The sequence below is a fragment of the Pempheris klunzingeri genome, chromosome 2 (genome assembly GCF_042242105.1).
Source record: "Pempheris klunzingeri isolate RE-2024b chromosome 2, fPemKlu1.hap1, whole genome shotgun sequence".
Lineage (NCBI taxonomy): Eukaryota > Metazoa > Chordata > Actinopteri > Acropomatiformes > Pempheridae > Pempheris > Pempheris klunzingeri.
This window is the reverse complement of record NC_092013.1, coordinates 13,185,341-13,202,208: the sequence shown is the minus strand read 5'-3', so window position 1 is coordinate 13,202,208 and position 16,868 is coordinate 13,185,341.

The following is a 16,868-nucleotide window of genomic DNA, read 5'->3' as shown; positions in this document are numbered from 1 at the left end:
ACCTGACGCTACCGCAGCAACCAGTGACGACAGAATCAGAATGCGGCGGTAACTAACGGTAGGAAGTGGAATTTTGACGCATCATTTGTTTTGTGACGTTTAGGGGCTTCGCTGTGCATCGGGGGCGGTGTCCATGACAACCAAAGGGAGACTACACGGTAACTGGATCATAAGGTAAGCCTATACACATACTGCTATTTACAAACCCCCCGGAACAATTCTGTGCGACTTGCTACATAGTAGACCCGCACTCTGGGGGGTTTGTTATCAAAGTACAGTTCAGTACAGTGGATTCTTTCAGTTCCAGTAACTATCCATGTCCGGTGCATTGTGCATTAAATGTACACAATACTGAGTCCAGTTTTGGAAAACCTCTAATGAAATCCCAAAGTGTTATCAGAACGTTATGATACTACTACTACTACTATTACTACTACTACAGTAGTAGTAATAATGATAATAATAACAATAGTAGTAGTAGTAGTGATAATAATGACAACAAGATAATTAACATTGTGAAATGAATATTCATACCAATAAGTTCAGACAAAATTTGTCAGCTTGACTTTGTGAAATGTTATTTCATCCTGTTCCTTTCAAACTTTAGAACTTTTCCAAAGTCTGCTTTTATTTACCAATTGTGTATGTGTGTGTGTGTGTGTGTGTATTTTAATATATATTGCCAGTTTTATAAAGAAAGCCTCCACCCGCCAATCAAGAAAGAGAGGGTGGAGAGTTCAGGCAGTGTTGTTTTGATCTGAATTAGTGTCCAGGGCAGTAGGCTACTCCTGTGAATGGCTTTCATTTTTCAAAATTTTGACAGCAAATGTTTTCCTTCTCATCTCTGGAGTCGTCAAAAACAAAACAATAGTTTATCATACCAAACAATCACCATCGGGTTCAGAGAGTATGAAATGGGATGGGATTTCATAAATATCATACCTTAAGCTAAACAAAACATTTAAAAATAGACCTGTACTAAAGTTGTATCTTCTCTTGAAATGCAAAAATCCATTATTGTGTCATTGTCACTTGCTTTGTTTACCCTGGCAGCACGGCTATTATGAGATCAAAAAGATGTGTTTTTAATTAGCTACTGAGGGAGACCACATCCGGAAGTACAACTGTATGGCTTACAGCTTATTAGCATGTTTTGCATGTATCTGACTTCAAACACAGAGTGATCTCAGTTAGGCTATTTATGGATATAGAAAAAAAGACGCCACAAAAAAAAAAAAAGACATCTGTCCAGTCACACCAATGACTACAGTGAATTTTATTGTTCTTGAACAAATGACACTTCAAAACATTTCTGTCCTTAAAATATTTTCAGAACGAATGGTGAGAATGCATTATAGAAAAAAGAAATGTCATACATACTACCACTACTAATTCTCAGCTGCATTACCCCTAGACTGCAAAGAGTGTGCCCTTTGTTACTGCTTTATTATGACTCTCAATGCAGAATTGTGTAAGATAGAAATAGAGTCTCTAGTCAATAGAGCATGGGACAGTGAAAGTTTCATAATTGACTTTTTTCTCTACAGGAATGGCTTGACACTGATTGGGACAGACAACCTCATTAAAACAAAGTCTGGCATGCGGTGAACACTGACGAAGCCGGTATGGAGAAATCAGTTAATAAATCAGTGCTTGTTAGCATACTTAATTATGACTAATTATTCAGTCATTATTTTGAAAAGAATCTATTCATTTGCACCAGTCAAAACATATTAATCAGTGTAGACAATGTTGGTTTTGATATACTGTAGAGTGACAGTAAGACAAGATGTTTTTTTCATTGCTGTAATGACCATATTCGTATTGCTGACTACTGATATGATTAAGGGATTCAAATTTAAAATCACCAGTACCATGACCAATGATCAGCATTGCATTTACACAGCAGTTGATTTCAGTTTTACTTAAGAGAGCTTGTTTTTGGGGGAAGGAGACTTGAATGTGCGCAGGGAGTCACCTTCACAGATGAGTTGCCTAAGAATATATCATGCATATTGCAGATGACTTCTACGATAAACCTGTTTGTATTGATCCAGTCTATAGTTTTATTCTTAATGCTCATCATCACTGAAGTGTAAGCTTCTTTCAAAGTAAAAAATGCAATTCATCACAACAAGACAGGCTGTGTAGAAAATGACTACTCAGAATGCCAAATATACTATACAGTATATTAGAAAAACCCCTTAGTGCAAGTGGCTTTCCGATTTGTCTTTACTAAATTCAGTCCTGACCTTAGTCGTCAGTAATCTGTAGCTGTTGGTAGCTGCCAGTAGCTCTTGAGCAGCACAGTGAATTCAATTATTTTTACTCCAGTCTATAGCGAGCTAACAGTAACAGTAATTCTCATTTGTTTGGAAAAGCTAAAAAGGTAACACCAAAAACAATGTGCTTAAACTTACCAGGCCCGTGCCCACCTCGGGCCAGCTGATCAATTGGCTTCTACTAGTGCTTGCTAGTTAACTGGCATTGATGACTTCGCAAGGGTTACTTGTTTGGCTGACCGCCGTGTAATATTTTCAACATGATGAAACTGATGTTAATTATAAAGTCAGTCTAACATTTGATCCCTGTCACGTTGTTACTGCAGAGAAACTCTGTTCTGCTCAGAATGCTTGAAAACTGTGAGGAGTGCAGCGGGACAGAAAGGCTGAGTGGACTGGTGATAATATGCTTTGAAAATGAACCATCAGAGAAGTTGAGATTTCGCCGGGTGCAAGACTCACAAAACACTGTTCTGACAAGTGAGCAGACAACACTCACTGTGCAGAAAGGGGCAGCAACAAATAATGTGTTGCCTAGCAACATAGCATTGTGTGTGTGCACTACCCTGTAAAGATTGCATCTCTCTTTGCTGAAATGTGTGTGTTTGTGGCTGTAGCTCTGAAGTTATTGTCTTAACATCTCTGTGTTGGTTGCCTTGGTGATTTATTCCGCTGTTAAAAAGGCAAAATGTATGTAGCCTAATAATGCTTGTTGCACCCACCGCAGTGCCAGACTTCTGAGTTATTTTTGGTAATTTTCAATTAATTGTCTTTGTGTTGTGTCTTTTCTAGTTAATTCTAGTGAGGCAACTCTGAGGAAGGCAGTTGTATATTTATAACTAATCAGCAGTTGTATGATCAGGATGCAAAGCGCATCTATTGAAATGGAATTTGTTGTAATGTTGTTCTATGTTGACATTTAATTAAATTTTTTTCATGCATTCATCATTTCCTGTTTTATTTTGTTACTCACCTCTCCTCTCATTTCAGAGTCCTCCCATTGTGTTTTACTTACTGCTGCTAATTGTTTTTCCACCCCTAATTAGATATACCTGTGTCTCATTACCTGCCTGCCCCAGTGTATTTACTCTGTGTCTTCCTTACCGTCTTTGCCAGTTAGACCTTGTTCCTTGTGACATATGTTCCAGCAGTTTTTTTCCCTTGTGTATGGTGTTCCTGGTTTGTTTGATTCCTGCTTGTTTTCTGACCTTATCACTGCCTTACCCTCACTGGATTGTTTGCCTGATCTGTGGCTACCATTGCAAGATTGCAAAGACTTTATTTCTTTCATCTGAACTGCCCGTTATTTGAGTTTTGAGTCACCCTGCCTGTGGTTCATCCTGTCGTTTACACTACACCTCTTCCTTTTGCATTTAACCAACTGATACAATGTGTGGGTAAATAATGTATGAAAATCAAATCTTTCAAATCATTTTTCTCTTCACAGCAGGTTAGATTGGTTTAATCTGTATTTAAGTGTTAAAGTTACATTTTCTTCACCCTTAGACCCTCATAGTTATGCCCCATTTTCTCTATCCATTATCTCACCTTTTTTACCCCTGAACTGTTTGCATCCCTGCAAACGAATCAATTATAACTGAAAAACATTTGTTCTGTTCTGCTCAGTTCTTGGTACGTGCATTTATAACTGACCTTTGTAATATTTAACCAAAGAGAAGACATTTCTGATAGCTAAGATAAAATAGATATTAATCCAGTGTTCTTATGGTGAAATACATGGTGGAAAATATGATTAAACTGTTCTATTTAAAGCTGGAGTGCAGGACTTTCAAATACATCCATCACATTCAAGCCCTTGCCAAACAAATTCACATAATGCTGATTAAGCCTATCACTGGCAGGTAAGTTTCTGTATTTCACAGTAAACTGTTTTTTTAAATCTGGTGTCAGTGCCGACATTCTAGTGCTGGCACACCTGTAGTGACACATTGTACATTACTCTGACTTGCCAGAGCTGAAAGGGGGGGAGCAACCATAATGATGGAGTAGGCTATAGCAACAGTATAGGGGAAAAAACCTAAGAAGCTGCAAAGTGCAATAGTATTTGTGTAATTACTGCCAGAAGGGGGGAAAAAACTGCAGGTTAAAATTTACATTTTGAGTGATCATTCATTGACGTGAGTAGGCTTTGATTTCAAGGCTAAATAAAGAAGGTTAACAAAGTATAAATACGTGACTAAATCACCATTGCAAACATTGCTGTACAGGGGGACATGATTAGGTTTTTTACATTATTTCATGATTTTTGAGACTGATCTTATATACTCAAAACATTCCCGCAAGTTTATCTGATGCCTACAGTACAATCAAGGCAAATCTAATTTTGCTCCTTTTGAGCTATTTAAAAGTGCCGGTTGTCAGATTTCCCTGATTTTCAGATACTTGCCTGATACTTACCAGTGTTTCATTTGCATTCAACAACCTCATATGAATAATGTTTGTGAGAGTGCTCGTAATTAGGATTAAGACATTTGAGAGTTTACGTCCTTTTCTAGGGGATTTTTAAGCTATTTTTTCTGCCCCATATGCCATGAGCATTAGAATAAACATATCACAAGTTACATTCTTGATTCACTTTTCATTTTTGACTGACTTTAAAGAAATAAACTTAAGAACCAGTACTGTGCAAGTCACCTTAACAGTATGTGGACAGACTAAATGTGCAACCTTGAATATGCACCATCTATTTATAGAGGCTTGCCCTAAGACTTGTAAGTTCACAAAGACAAACTAATCAAAGTGAGTCCACTATGTTCTTACTTCCTGTTCTCGCTGGTGGCAAGTGGGACACATTCTCAACCACTATGACCTCTTTTTTGTATTCCACAAAGCCATGATTTTAACCTTAAATAGAAATTAACTGGGAAAATCAGAAAGATTCTCATACCTTGCATCTGTACAAATTCCCCAACATGTGCTAATTTATTTTAGCCCAGTAAAACCCCAGTCTTTGACCCACACTGTTGCACCAATCATTTTTGTTAGATTATTGCCAGTAATCCCCGTCTTGGGTTAATTTGTTTGATTTGCATCTGCTGCATAACATTAAACTGTACTTGTGTAAACTGTGTAAGATTGTATTGTGAGTAATTTAACAGTGCACTGGGAGTTTGAGTGAAAGAGCTTGGCCTCTGGCCCAATAAACCTTATCACCTTGAAGACCAATTTTTCTTTTATATGCTAAGACATATATAGGTCACTCCATTCTGTGTTATATTCGGTATAGGACTGTAGTCTACTATGATTACCAGTAAGTCAGTGTGACTATGTTTATTCAGTTAGCATTTGTTTAATCAAAGATCAAGTAACACTGTCTGATTCTTTTGGAAATTGTACAGCTTTATTTTTGTTTGTGAATTGACAATACAAATACAGCTGCATTTGTTACTTGCCTGTTACTTTTATCAATATCAAGAATTTCCACAGGCCACCTTTCTGAAACTGAACCAAGCATCCACCTGTCTCTCACCTAAACTGTCCAAAGAGCACCACCAATGGGAGCAGCTGTGTGCATCTGTAGAGGAGGAATTGGTGAAGCTCATCAAGATCATGGATAAACACAACCACATTGTATTGATGAGCAACATGGAAATGTTTCACTTCCATTTGTCATGTGAGATTGACATTGTGAAAGGACCTTGCCAGCACAGACTGGACAGAGAGAAAGAGAAAGGTAGAGAGAGGAAGGAGGAAGAGGAAGAGGAAAAACGAGCCAACACAGAAACTACGTCCCTTGTGAGATAGCTCAAGGATGTCTGATGTGGTGATCTGACCAGACGAGAGTTATTTATGGCAGAAACTCTACACAGCTTTAACATCAATTGTCACTTTGGTAGTATTTATACAGCGCCCAGACAACTGAGTTTGTGATATCCTTAGACGCTGAAAGGGCTTTTGATCAAGTGGAGTGGAAATATTTGTTGTTGCCATGATGAAATTCAGATTCAAGGAATTTTTTTTTCCTAGGTCAAACTATTATATGCCTCCCCCGCTGCATATGACCATATTGATACACTCGGGTGTAGATGTATATGTAGATGTCCCCACTACCCCTTGTAGTGTCTCTCTGTCAGTGGTAAGCATTTAAGGGGATAATACGGAGGAATATAACAGACAAACTCTCCCTGTATGCGGATGATCTCTGTCTATATGCTGCTAATCTAGAACATTTGGACGGATCAAGCCAATCTTGGTGTTCGGGGTGTACTTTTTAGCGTAACCTAGCCCGGTATTACCAGTTTGGTCTCTTTCGCTGCAGTCAGTGCGACTCCCCAATTCAGTATTACACTGTTCACATGTAACTAACTATGTTCAGAAACAGAACGTCAATAAAAAAATGTTAATATCAAAAAATATTTTATATCAAGAAAAAGCTTTAGATAGCTTTGGTTTTACATTGTCTCATTTAAAATATGTTTTTGTCTTTAAAACAAATAAATCAACCTACTTTCGATAGTACTTGTTAGTTATTATCATTATCATTATTATATTAAAATGGGGAAAACAATCAAGGCATTTTAGCAGACCAAAACGTTTCTCTTTATTTAAAGGATATCAGATTCTGCAGGGGTTGAATCAGGCCTGCTTCACTCTTTATAAATCACAGTTTCTGACTTCAAACAGAAGTGATGATCCCTCTACTGATGGCAAATGTGCTGCGATAACCTTTGTCAGTGAAAATTTTAAAGTAGTTTGATTAAAAAGTTAAAGTCTTTATGTGTTGTTTCCCTACTGTCTGTAACACAGGCTATGAAATGATATAACAATATATAGTCTTTTATTTGTTAGGCACAGTTATCAATTTTTCCCAAAGTTTTCTGCAGTGTTTCTGATTTTATTTTCTGCCATTTAATAGTCATTTTCGATTACAACTTCCTGTGATCCAATCAAGTATCACCCGAGAAGAGAAAATCTGCCCTAATGTGTGAGCTGAAAAGAGCAGGCGATTGTCATTTTGTAGAATTAGCCTGAGGCACAAGCCAAAGTCAGTAAAATCTCTGTCACGAGGGAGAATGTTGATTAATTTGTCAAAGTTTGCCGTTTCCAAATAACATTTCATTGCTGCTCAGAAAGAATGCGTCACCTCTGACAGGTGATAATTCACATGCATGGCTGCAGACAGCCAGACTGCTTTCAGTATTTAAGGATTTACGGTGCTGAATTTGGATAATCATGTCTGTCTTGAGAGGGGTTTGTTGCTCTGGCTGTGGGGAACCAAATGGGCACAACTCACACAGTAATACCTTTAAAAAAAAAAATGTCTTTCATCTTTGTGTGTCTTTCATCTTAAACACAACTGTGGCCTGAGACAAGGCTGCAGCAGAGATTGATGAGTGTGGCTATGAAATGCAGACACTAAGCTGGTGGTCTTCAAATTGGATAGGACCACAAGGCACATAATAAGAATACATTGCCTTTCTGATCTTTGTGAAGATAACTGGAGAGTTCTGCTGCAGGTTACAGTAGCTTAGCTCCAAAGAGGAAATGATGAAAAATGGATTATGCCACATTAAGTCACCCATGCTCAACTACCCAACCCCCAGTCTAAAAGCTGCACTAAAGTATCACTACTGCACTTGTGATTCTGACTCCTTTCGACCTTGACACAAAAAACTTTTTCTTTACTTCTTATGAAGTTCATGCATCTGATGTTGAAAAGGTGAAAGATATTAAGCAAAAATTCTTAGTAAATAAGACATGAGTTATGATTAGTCTTTTATTCTCTCTCTGTGCTCTTTAAACACACCCTGTAATAATATCAATAATAACAATGATAACAATGATAATAACTTAATTAATACAGCATTTTTTTAAAAACAAGATGATGAGGTGAATCAAATCAGGCCATTGGGATGAAAACAAGACAATAAAGAGAGTAACAGCAATAATAAAACCAATAAGACATGTTGGAAAAGGTAGTTAAAAAAAGGCTTCTTCAAGCTGTTTTTTTGTTAAAACAAGAGTTTTTTGAAGTGATTTTAAAGGTGTCACAGATTCTCCCTCAGGCAGGGAGTTTCAGAGCTGCGGGGCCCTGACTGCAAAAGCCCGGTCACCTTTAGTCTTGAGCAGGGACTTAGGAACAGCCAGCAGAGTCCTACCTAAGGATCTGGCGCTACATTCAGGCTCATTAGGGAGCAGTAATTCAACAATGTAGCCAAGGGCTGAGTCATGAAGTGATTTAAAAGTGATCAGTAAAACCGTAATCATTTCTAAAACTAACCAGTGAAGAAAGGCTAAACAGGGCTAATATGATCTTGTCTTCTCGTATTTGCTAAAAGCTAAGCAGCTGTGTTTTGTATCAGCTGAAGGCATGAGATTTTTAAAATTGAATACAACAAGTTACAGTAATCAAGAGGAAATAAAATAAAAACAGAAAATAAAGCATGGATGACCTTCTCTCCCAGGAAAGAAATCACCAGATTTTTGCAATGCTGCTCAATTTAAAAACAAGACTGTACAACATCAATTGAAAGGTCACTATCAAATATTACACCCAGGTTTTGATTTTTTTTCATTTAGCTAGAGAAAGTTTGGGGCCATCTAGCATTTCATTTTCAACAGAAAAGATCATTATTTCATACTATTTCACTGGTTTAAAGTGGGACATCAATTTGTGTGTCATCCAACACACAACATTGTCATACAACAATGGAACTGAATTTTATATTTATTCATTATTTGACCCAGTGGCAGCATGTACACGGGGGAAAGCAGAGGACCTAGGATGGAGCCTTGGGGTACACTACAAGTTAGAGGGGCCAAAGAAGAGGAGAATCAGAATGCAAATACCACCAAGACCAACAAACTGGGAGAGTGACTCCAACAGATTCCAGGTACAACATATGAGATCTCTGTCCAGCAGAGCACAATCATAAGAACAATCATAAGAACAGCTAAGATACTGCGCAGAACCCTCAAACTCCTCCAGTAGGGCCTCTGGTAGAGAACTGAGGAAGACACACCACCAATGAGAGGGGGAATTTTTTTGTGTTTTAAAAAAAAAACGCTGACATTTGCCAGAATTGAAATAGTAGTATTGAAATAGCAATACCAACACCATGGTGTTGCCCATCCCTACAAAGCATTGGATGGGTAGGGGTTTTATTTTGAATGTGATGAAAGTCAGTGATGATATGTGGTTTTTGATATTCACTGAGCCTGTTATCCCCATAAGCACTGCTCACTGGAAAATCACACAAATCAATCAAAGCAGGGAACAGAGACTCTATTAACTTGGACTGAAAATGATGTATCCTGTTTCATACCACTTAGATGTCCAAAAAACATGGATAGAGCTGGTGAATTTTTATGGCACCAGCAATTACTGCAAAACCTCCCTCCACATGACAAGAGCTGGCAGCACCAAACTTGTATGTTGGCAAAGCTCATGGCTCATTCTCATCAGGTTCTAATAATGCTTTGGCAAGGTAGATAAATGGTGGGACACATAAATAGGAGATTTACAGGCCTCATTAACTCCCACTCTGGTTTGACTCAGTGGTGGAATTTTTTCTGAAAATCTGATTATTTGAGGGCTCCACTTTGTATACAATACTATTCAAATTCATTGGAGTTAGTCATATGTTTAATCAAATATTGGAATTCTACAGATTGATTATTTATCTACTGATGAATTGCTTGCATATTATTGTTAACCTTTCTGTCATCTACAAAGTTTTACAGTAACAATGAATCGTGTTTATTTGTGCTTACTGACAACAGTTGCTGCAGCTGCCAATGACTGAAGGCATGTATGCTAATGTTGCATAGTGTTGCAGTGTAGATTTTAAAGGATTACAGCTGCACAGGATTAAAATCCTGTCCAACTCATTATTTTTCATGACATTTTTCACAAAAATATTAATGTATTTTTGATACAAAAGAATGATAATGTCACAAATTAAACAAGCATTCCATTAGAATCATCACCTAATATATAAGGTTATACTTCAGTAACTAATTAAATGTAAAGCTGATATTGTGATATTTATATGGCTCATGACTACCTATGTAAGATGGGTTCACAACAGCGGTGGAACTGTCTTTCAGTCCTGTGTTGATCATTAAAAATAGTCTGGATCCCTCTCAGCTTTTGTTTGTTTTGTTCTTGTGTCCTTCACAACACTTTTTTTATAGGCTGACTTGACTGACAAGAAGAAAATGGAGGCCTTAAGATGCATTACAAGGATGCAACATCATGTCCAGATAGCACAGTAGTCTACAAGCACAGGAAAAAGCAGAATGACAAGCTGTTCATCTTATTGATGCTATTGATATTTTATTAATTGAACAAGTCAAGCACGTAGTCCATCTCAAGGGAGGCTATGTGCTCATTTAATGAGAGGTATGCTGCTGCCGGACAGTCAAGACAACTGAGAAGCGGTAGAGGGACAACCAATCTTTCCTTGTTCATTTGACCCTCCTTTGTAAAAAAAAAAAAAAAAATCTCTTTTGTAGCTGTGTGTGTGTGTGAGAGAGAGAGAGAGTTGGAGAGAGAAAGAAACAGACAGACAGAATTGGTTATTTTCTGTGGTAATTGGCATAGCTTCATTGAGAGCTCAGTGGCGGTTTTGTTTAACCCTCATATGGCTCAGCGGTGTCGGCAGCTGCACATTACAGGCTACCCAGTACACATGTACGCTACCTGCCAATAAAGACTGCTCTGTCATTCTGTAATCTTCAATTGATCACAGTGTTACCTTTGTCCTGTCATTTTTGGTTTTTGGCATATATATACACACCGTTGCCCATAAAGTTGGAATAATTTTGTTTTCTCCCAAGTTTGTTAAAGCCTGAATACACAGTTTGCAAAGGTTAATTGTGGTTTAATTTTCACTGTGATATGTTTGGAAGAGTTTGATCAATAAAGTTGAGAAGATATACACTTTATCTATCAAGAATAAATCACATTGTCACAATCATTTCATAAGAAGAGGTAAAAAAACATTGTATTCCAACTTTATGGGCAACAGTGTATATAATATATTTATATATGAATTGCCTCATTTTAATTTTTTTCAGTGCAGCTGGTCTCAACTAGACTTGATCCCTCATAGATGCTAGTTTGTGTGTGTGCGTCTGTGCATGTGTGCGTGTGTGTTTGACTATACCACCCTGGAGGTGGACTTGGCAATGTGACAGTGTTGTGGTTGTTGGTAGTTTCCTGCAGTTAGAGATGGCTCATATGAGCAAAAAAAAATCATGCATTTGCACTGCAAGCAAATTGGTTTATGAGCTGTTTTATTTGCATTGTTGCTGTTAATAACCTTCTTAATAACCCGCTTGCTGTTAACTTACACTCACAATATTAAAACTGTATATACACATGTATGCACATGCCTCTCTTATGTGCATGTGCACGCACCTTGAGTCACTTGTGTGCGCCTGGGGTCTATTTTGGTCTGTTTGTGTACTGACCCTTTACTGCATGTAGCCCTGACAGTCCCTTTTCAGAGGCAAAGTGCAAAATAGCAGCAACAACAGCAGTTCTACATAAAAAACTTCAACCTAGCTGCCCCACTACTTGATTGAAGTTTGTATAACACTCGTGCATTTTTCAATAAAAGCAAGAAATCTGGCACAGATGTAGCTTCATTGCCTATGTTGCAAAAAAATAGAAGATATTAAGAAATATAGAATTCAACTTCTGTCACATTTTGGTCAACATTTTTTCTACATGTACTCTATGCTGTGAGCCTTGATTTATGATTACTACAGCGGCAAGTCGCTTACTAGATAAGAGATTTTTTGTCTGTTGGGGACAGTCAGCCTGCATTAACACCTACATTTTATCACACATTTTGTAAGTGTAAGCAAACACAGAGTCAACACACTGAAAACAATACAACAGGCCACAAAAGCTTTGATGATCAACAAAATGACTAATAGACTTAGAGGATAAAATCAGGGTCTTGTGACTGTAGCATGATGGGGCAAATGGTTGCTGTGCAATGGAGGGTTTACTCACTTTTAATGAGGAACTGCCAACATGCAAAACACACCTTTGTTTTATCTCCTTCATGTTATGTGTTCATGATCTCTGCGCCACTGGATGTAAATGAAATGTTAATCAAAACATGACACATGCTTGGTTCTCATTAGTGCCAGAAAGAAAAAAATGTTTAACTTGGCTCGTCGTATTCTGTAATCCCTGTTGGTCATTTTAATTTAATTTGCTACTGAGTATGAGGCTTTTGCTGAAGCAAGCTATATCTTGAACACATGCCTGCATATAATAATGTCCAGTCCACTGGAGGAAATTATTCACCTAATAAGCTCACACTGACATAAGATAAAATTGTCTACTGTAATGTAGTTATTCCTAAGTGGTAAAAAGTTGTGTAAGTAAGGAATAATACATGACGCACAACACAGTGGGGCGTGTGACTCAAATTTGAAACACAACATTTGGATACATAGAAACGATTAATATGACAATTGCCAAAAATGTAAAAAAAGGAATATTTTTTTTAGCAATTTGGATTGAGAAGTAATGCTATAAGGAAAAAGTTATTCATTTCATGGTAGTTATGCTCCTGCATGTTGTCATGGTTACATATCTTGGTTGGTTAGCAACCTTATGACCACCCCATTAATTAAAGCTGCTGTAAAATCTTCCACAACTGGGGGCAGAAAGGCTCAAAGAACAAACTTTGATAATATCAGTGGTCTGTACAATACTGGCCCAACTTGTTTTAAAATGCCTTTGTGCAGTGGTCTTGCCAACAACTCCCAGAAATGTTTAAAAACTTTATTTTCATCATCTCATTTTCCTGGTTTAGAGAATAGCACCGTCGAATTATTTCCTGGCAGATGTGAAAATGTCCAAATACAGAATCCTTCCCCGGACATCGCCTTTGTTGTGTGATTGACAGGTCAGTATCTGCTTGTCAAAGTTGAGAGAAGTGCATCTTACAGACCTCCAAGTAGTCTTGACAATGAAATTCAGGAGAAACCTCTCCATTTGGCTGGATTTTTCAACATAAAACTTACAAGCAATGTATTCTAAGTGAAAAGGGAAATTTATATGCAGTGTGCATTTCAGCCAGGACTCAATATAAAACAAACTGGGCATAGTGAACAAGATTTAGTACAGGACACAATGGCTCCATTGTTGGCATTTTGTAGAGCTCCGCTCTTGTAGTTTGGGCAGTCGTGTCACATAAAAGGGCATGTTGGCATCATCGAATTAAGATGTCTCCCCCTGCCTCAAATACACACACACAGTGAAATACAGTTTTGTTGCCAGTCATTGAGTTGCTGTATTGAACTTATTCAGTGTGTTACATTCAGTCGTTCTCATTTCTCAGGTGTACTAATACTCTGTGTTCAGTGTTCGGCACAAAGAAACTTCTCATTGTGTTACATCTTGGTTGTTGCAATGTTTCTTTGTAGTACTTTCAGTTTTTCATTTGTATCTCACTAAAAAAATACCAATGCCAAACCATTTTGCCATAGTAACTTCAGCCCCTTGTTTTTGTCCTTGTGTGGGTTTGCTGGGGTCAAGTCGTTCGCACTATTAGTGTGTCCTTTATTTTACTTCTGTAACATAGAAGCAAAGGACCAAGTTTATGCATTGGGGCTATTTCTTGAACTGGATCCAATGACCACACAACAAGGTTTAACTGAGGTTAAATGTGCACTAAGCCAGGCGTGATAAGCCTTGGACCAATCTCTGAGCACACACAGATGAAACTGATATTGATACACTGATGTTATTATTAACTCTAGGATAGATGGCAAACAAGCACATTAAACAAAATCTGGGAGTGTGATATATTTCCAAGTGAAACAGTTTGATTGGATCGCTCGGAAGTGGGCATGATTCGAATGCAGAGCTGTAGAGAAGGAGGAGAAAGAGAGAGGACATTAATAAATTAGAGCACCAGCACATTATTTTTGATATTTAAACAGCATTTTTTTTTTTAAAACTGAAATCCAAACATACACCTCTGACCCATGATATTCCTCTGCTGGCTACTACAATCAATATGCAAATCTTTCTGATGAGCAGGTGAGCTAGTAAATCCCAAATTGCAAATTTATATACATGCCCTGTTATGCCTGTGTGCCTTGAGTGCAGAATGAGTCCTCAGAAATATTAGAAATGTTTTCAGGAAATGAAAACAGAAATGTTCCCTTAGCTAAAAATGCTAAAAGTTGGGAATACATTGTTCTCATAACAAGGTATATTGTAATTAAACAATTAACACAGAATTCAACTTTTTTTTTTTTTTTATGGAGCTTTAAACCTGAACCAATCTAGTGTTTCCAATTAACCATCTGAAGACACACTCTCCAGCTGTCTTGTTTAAACTCTTCACCTAACTGAAAACTATTACATAGAGACATACTTTATCATTATTATATTTCTTAAATGCAACATAGGTCAAAGCTGTCACACCTTGAAACCAAAGTATCTTTTGTTTAAATAATTTTTTCAAACACGGTTTTCATTGTTGCCTCCTATAAATAGAACCATATTTGATCTAGGATGCTTGAAGATTGAAAATACCTACCAAGCAAGATGAAAGGAAATTAACACAGAGGCCAGAATTTACTGTATAGATCTCATTCCTATGGAAGAAGAAAAATGGTGAGCCATCTTCGAAAAAGAAAAATCGAATACATTTGATTAACTCATCGCTGAAATCGTTAGCTAAGCGTTGAGTCATTTCTCTAAAACGTTGAGTGAGTAATCCCGTCTGCCTGCATGGCACCTTTGGCCACAGACAGTGGCCCTCCTTTCATCATTAACCTTTACCTTACTTTCAAATTACTGTATAATAGAGTAAGGTAATCTTTTGCTCTGCTTAGAGGAGACCTTATGCTCTGCATTTAGTTCATTGGTTTCTACAGTCTTCTTTAGATAAAAAAGTAATTTCTAATACATGGACAGATAAGACTCTACGGAAACTCTTTCATTTTCTGCTATAAGGCATTTTGAACTTGACAGAATCTTTACCTCACTATCTGTGAGTCTAGAGACTATTATTCCCTGCGTATTGTCATCGGCGTTGTTCTTTTCAGCCAGAAAACATATCTTTGTATTCATGCCATTTCTGGGCTTCCATCTCTGCATTGTGCTCGGTGTTACAGAATAACTCCAATAATCAATAACTTGTGTCTTGAATAAATATGCACCAAAATAAAATGAATGTTGTCATTTGATATTAGTGAGGAAGTGAGGGGGAGACTCCTTCCTGCAGCTCTTCAGGTTTAAGAACGCATGGTTGACAACTCTCCAGCCCCTGCAGCCATAACCGTATTCTCAGATCTGCCTCAAAGTGACTCATCAGCCCCTGGGCCCACAGGCGCTCCCCTTTCCAAAGCAGGTCTGTCTGTGCCAACGTCTCTTAGGGGGATGGAGATTTCTCCTGAGCCCCAGAGCATCACAGTTATTTTACTTCAAGGATGTTTTCTTGAAGGGAAAGTAAGGTCATACCTCTGCCAGCTGTAGACACACAATGCACTTTGTGCTCGTACACTATTTTAAGTGATCCCGTGGGCCATTTCACGGTGCATCCAATTCACTTTTTTTTTAAAGTGCTGGCCAATAATCTGAGGAAGAACTTAAAATATGTGATTGTCTGTGGATTACTTACAGAAATAGCCTAATAAGAAAACACTTACTGGGAGGGTGGGGGCGAGGATGAGTGCTTGTTCTTGTGTTCATTCTGTTCTCATGGTCACGTTTTCTCTTCTCTTCTTTGACCACACAGTTCAACTTTAACTATTTCTAATGTGCATAAGTATTTACTGAATCACTTTCAGTCTCTCCTCTTCTTCAAGTTGTCGTCAGTTCTTTTACTTTGAATGCACCAGATGAAAAAGTAACAAAAGAAATATAAAATGTGGGGGTTTACAGTTTCTCTATGTCAATGAGGTGAAGTAAAGGGTTGAAGGAGGGGGAAGGGGCTGATCACATCAATGGAAATGGTAAATTAGTGATGGTTTTTAAACTGTCAGGTGTCTGTTTCATCAATCTTTATCGATTTTAATGATACATGTAGCATTTAGCTGCATACAACTTTATTATCTGTCGGTGAAATTTCATCTAGCGCTGCCAATAGGTAAAAATTTCCACTTGACAAATAAATAATGAATTCCTGTGAACCTCAGCTGCATTTTGAGATAAATGCTATAATAGCAAGCAACTCACAAGCTAACATACTAAGGCTTAGCATATTACCAGCTACATGCATGGTAGTGGACATGTGCTGGTGTGTTTACTGTGTGGAGCGTGCATGGATATTACAGCAGGGCCAGCGAGTCCTCCAAATCAAACCACAACATGTTGAAGTCTGGTGTTTATATGACCCGTCCATCTGCCCTGAACTCCTCCCTCTGTGGCTCTATAATAAAGTCACGATATTTACACTTCTGCTCCTGACGGACAAGAGTCATACTTACTACGTCTGCTAGAGAGATTTGTCACTTTAACATGAACAAATGTCATTTTTGGAGATTTGCCGAAAGAACTGATTCACTCATTTTCCTTAGGTAGAGGAGCTGGAGCCAGATCTGCAACAGAACAGCAGACAATATAGATGTTGTGCATATGTC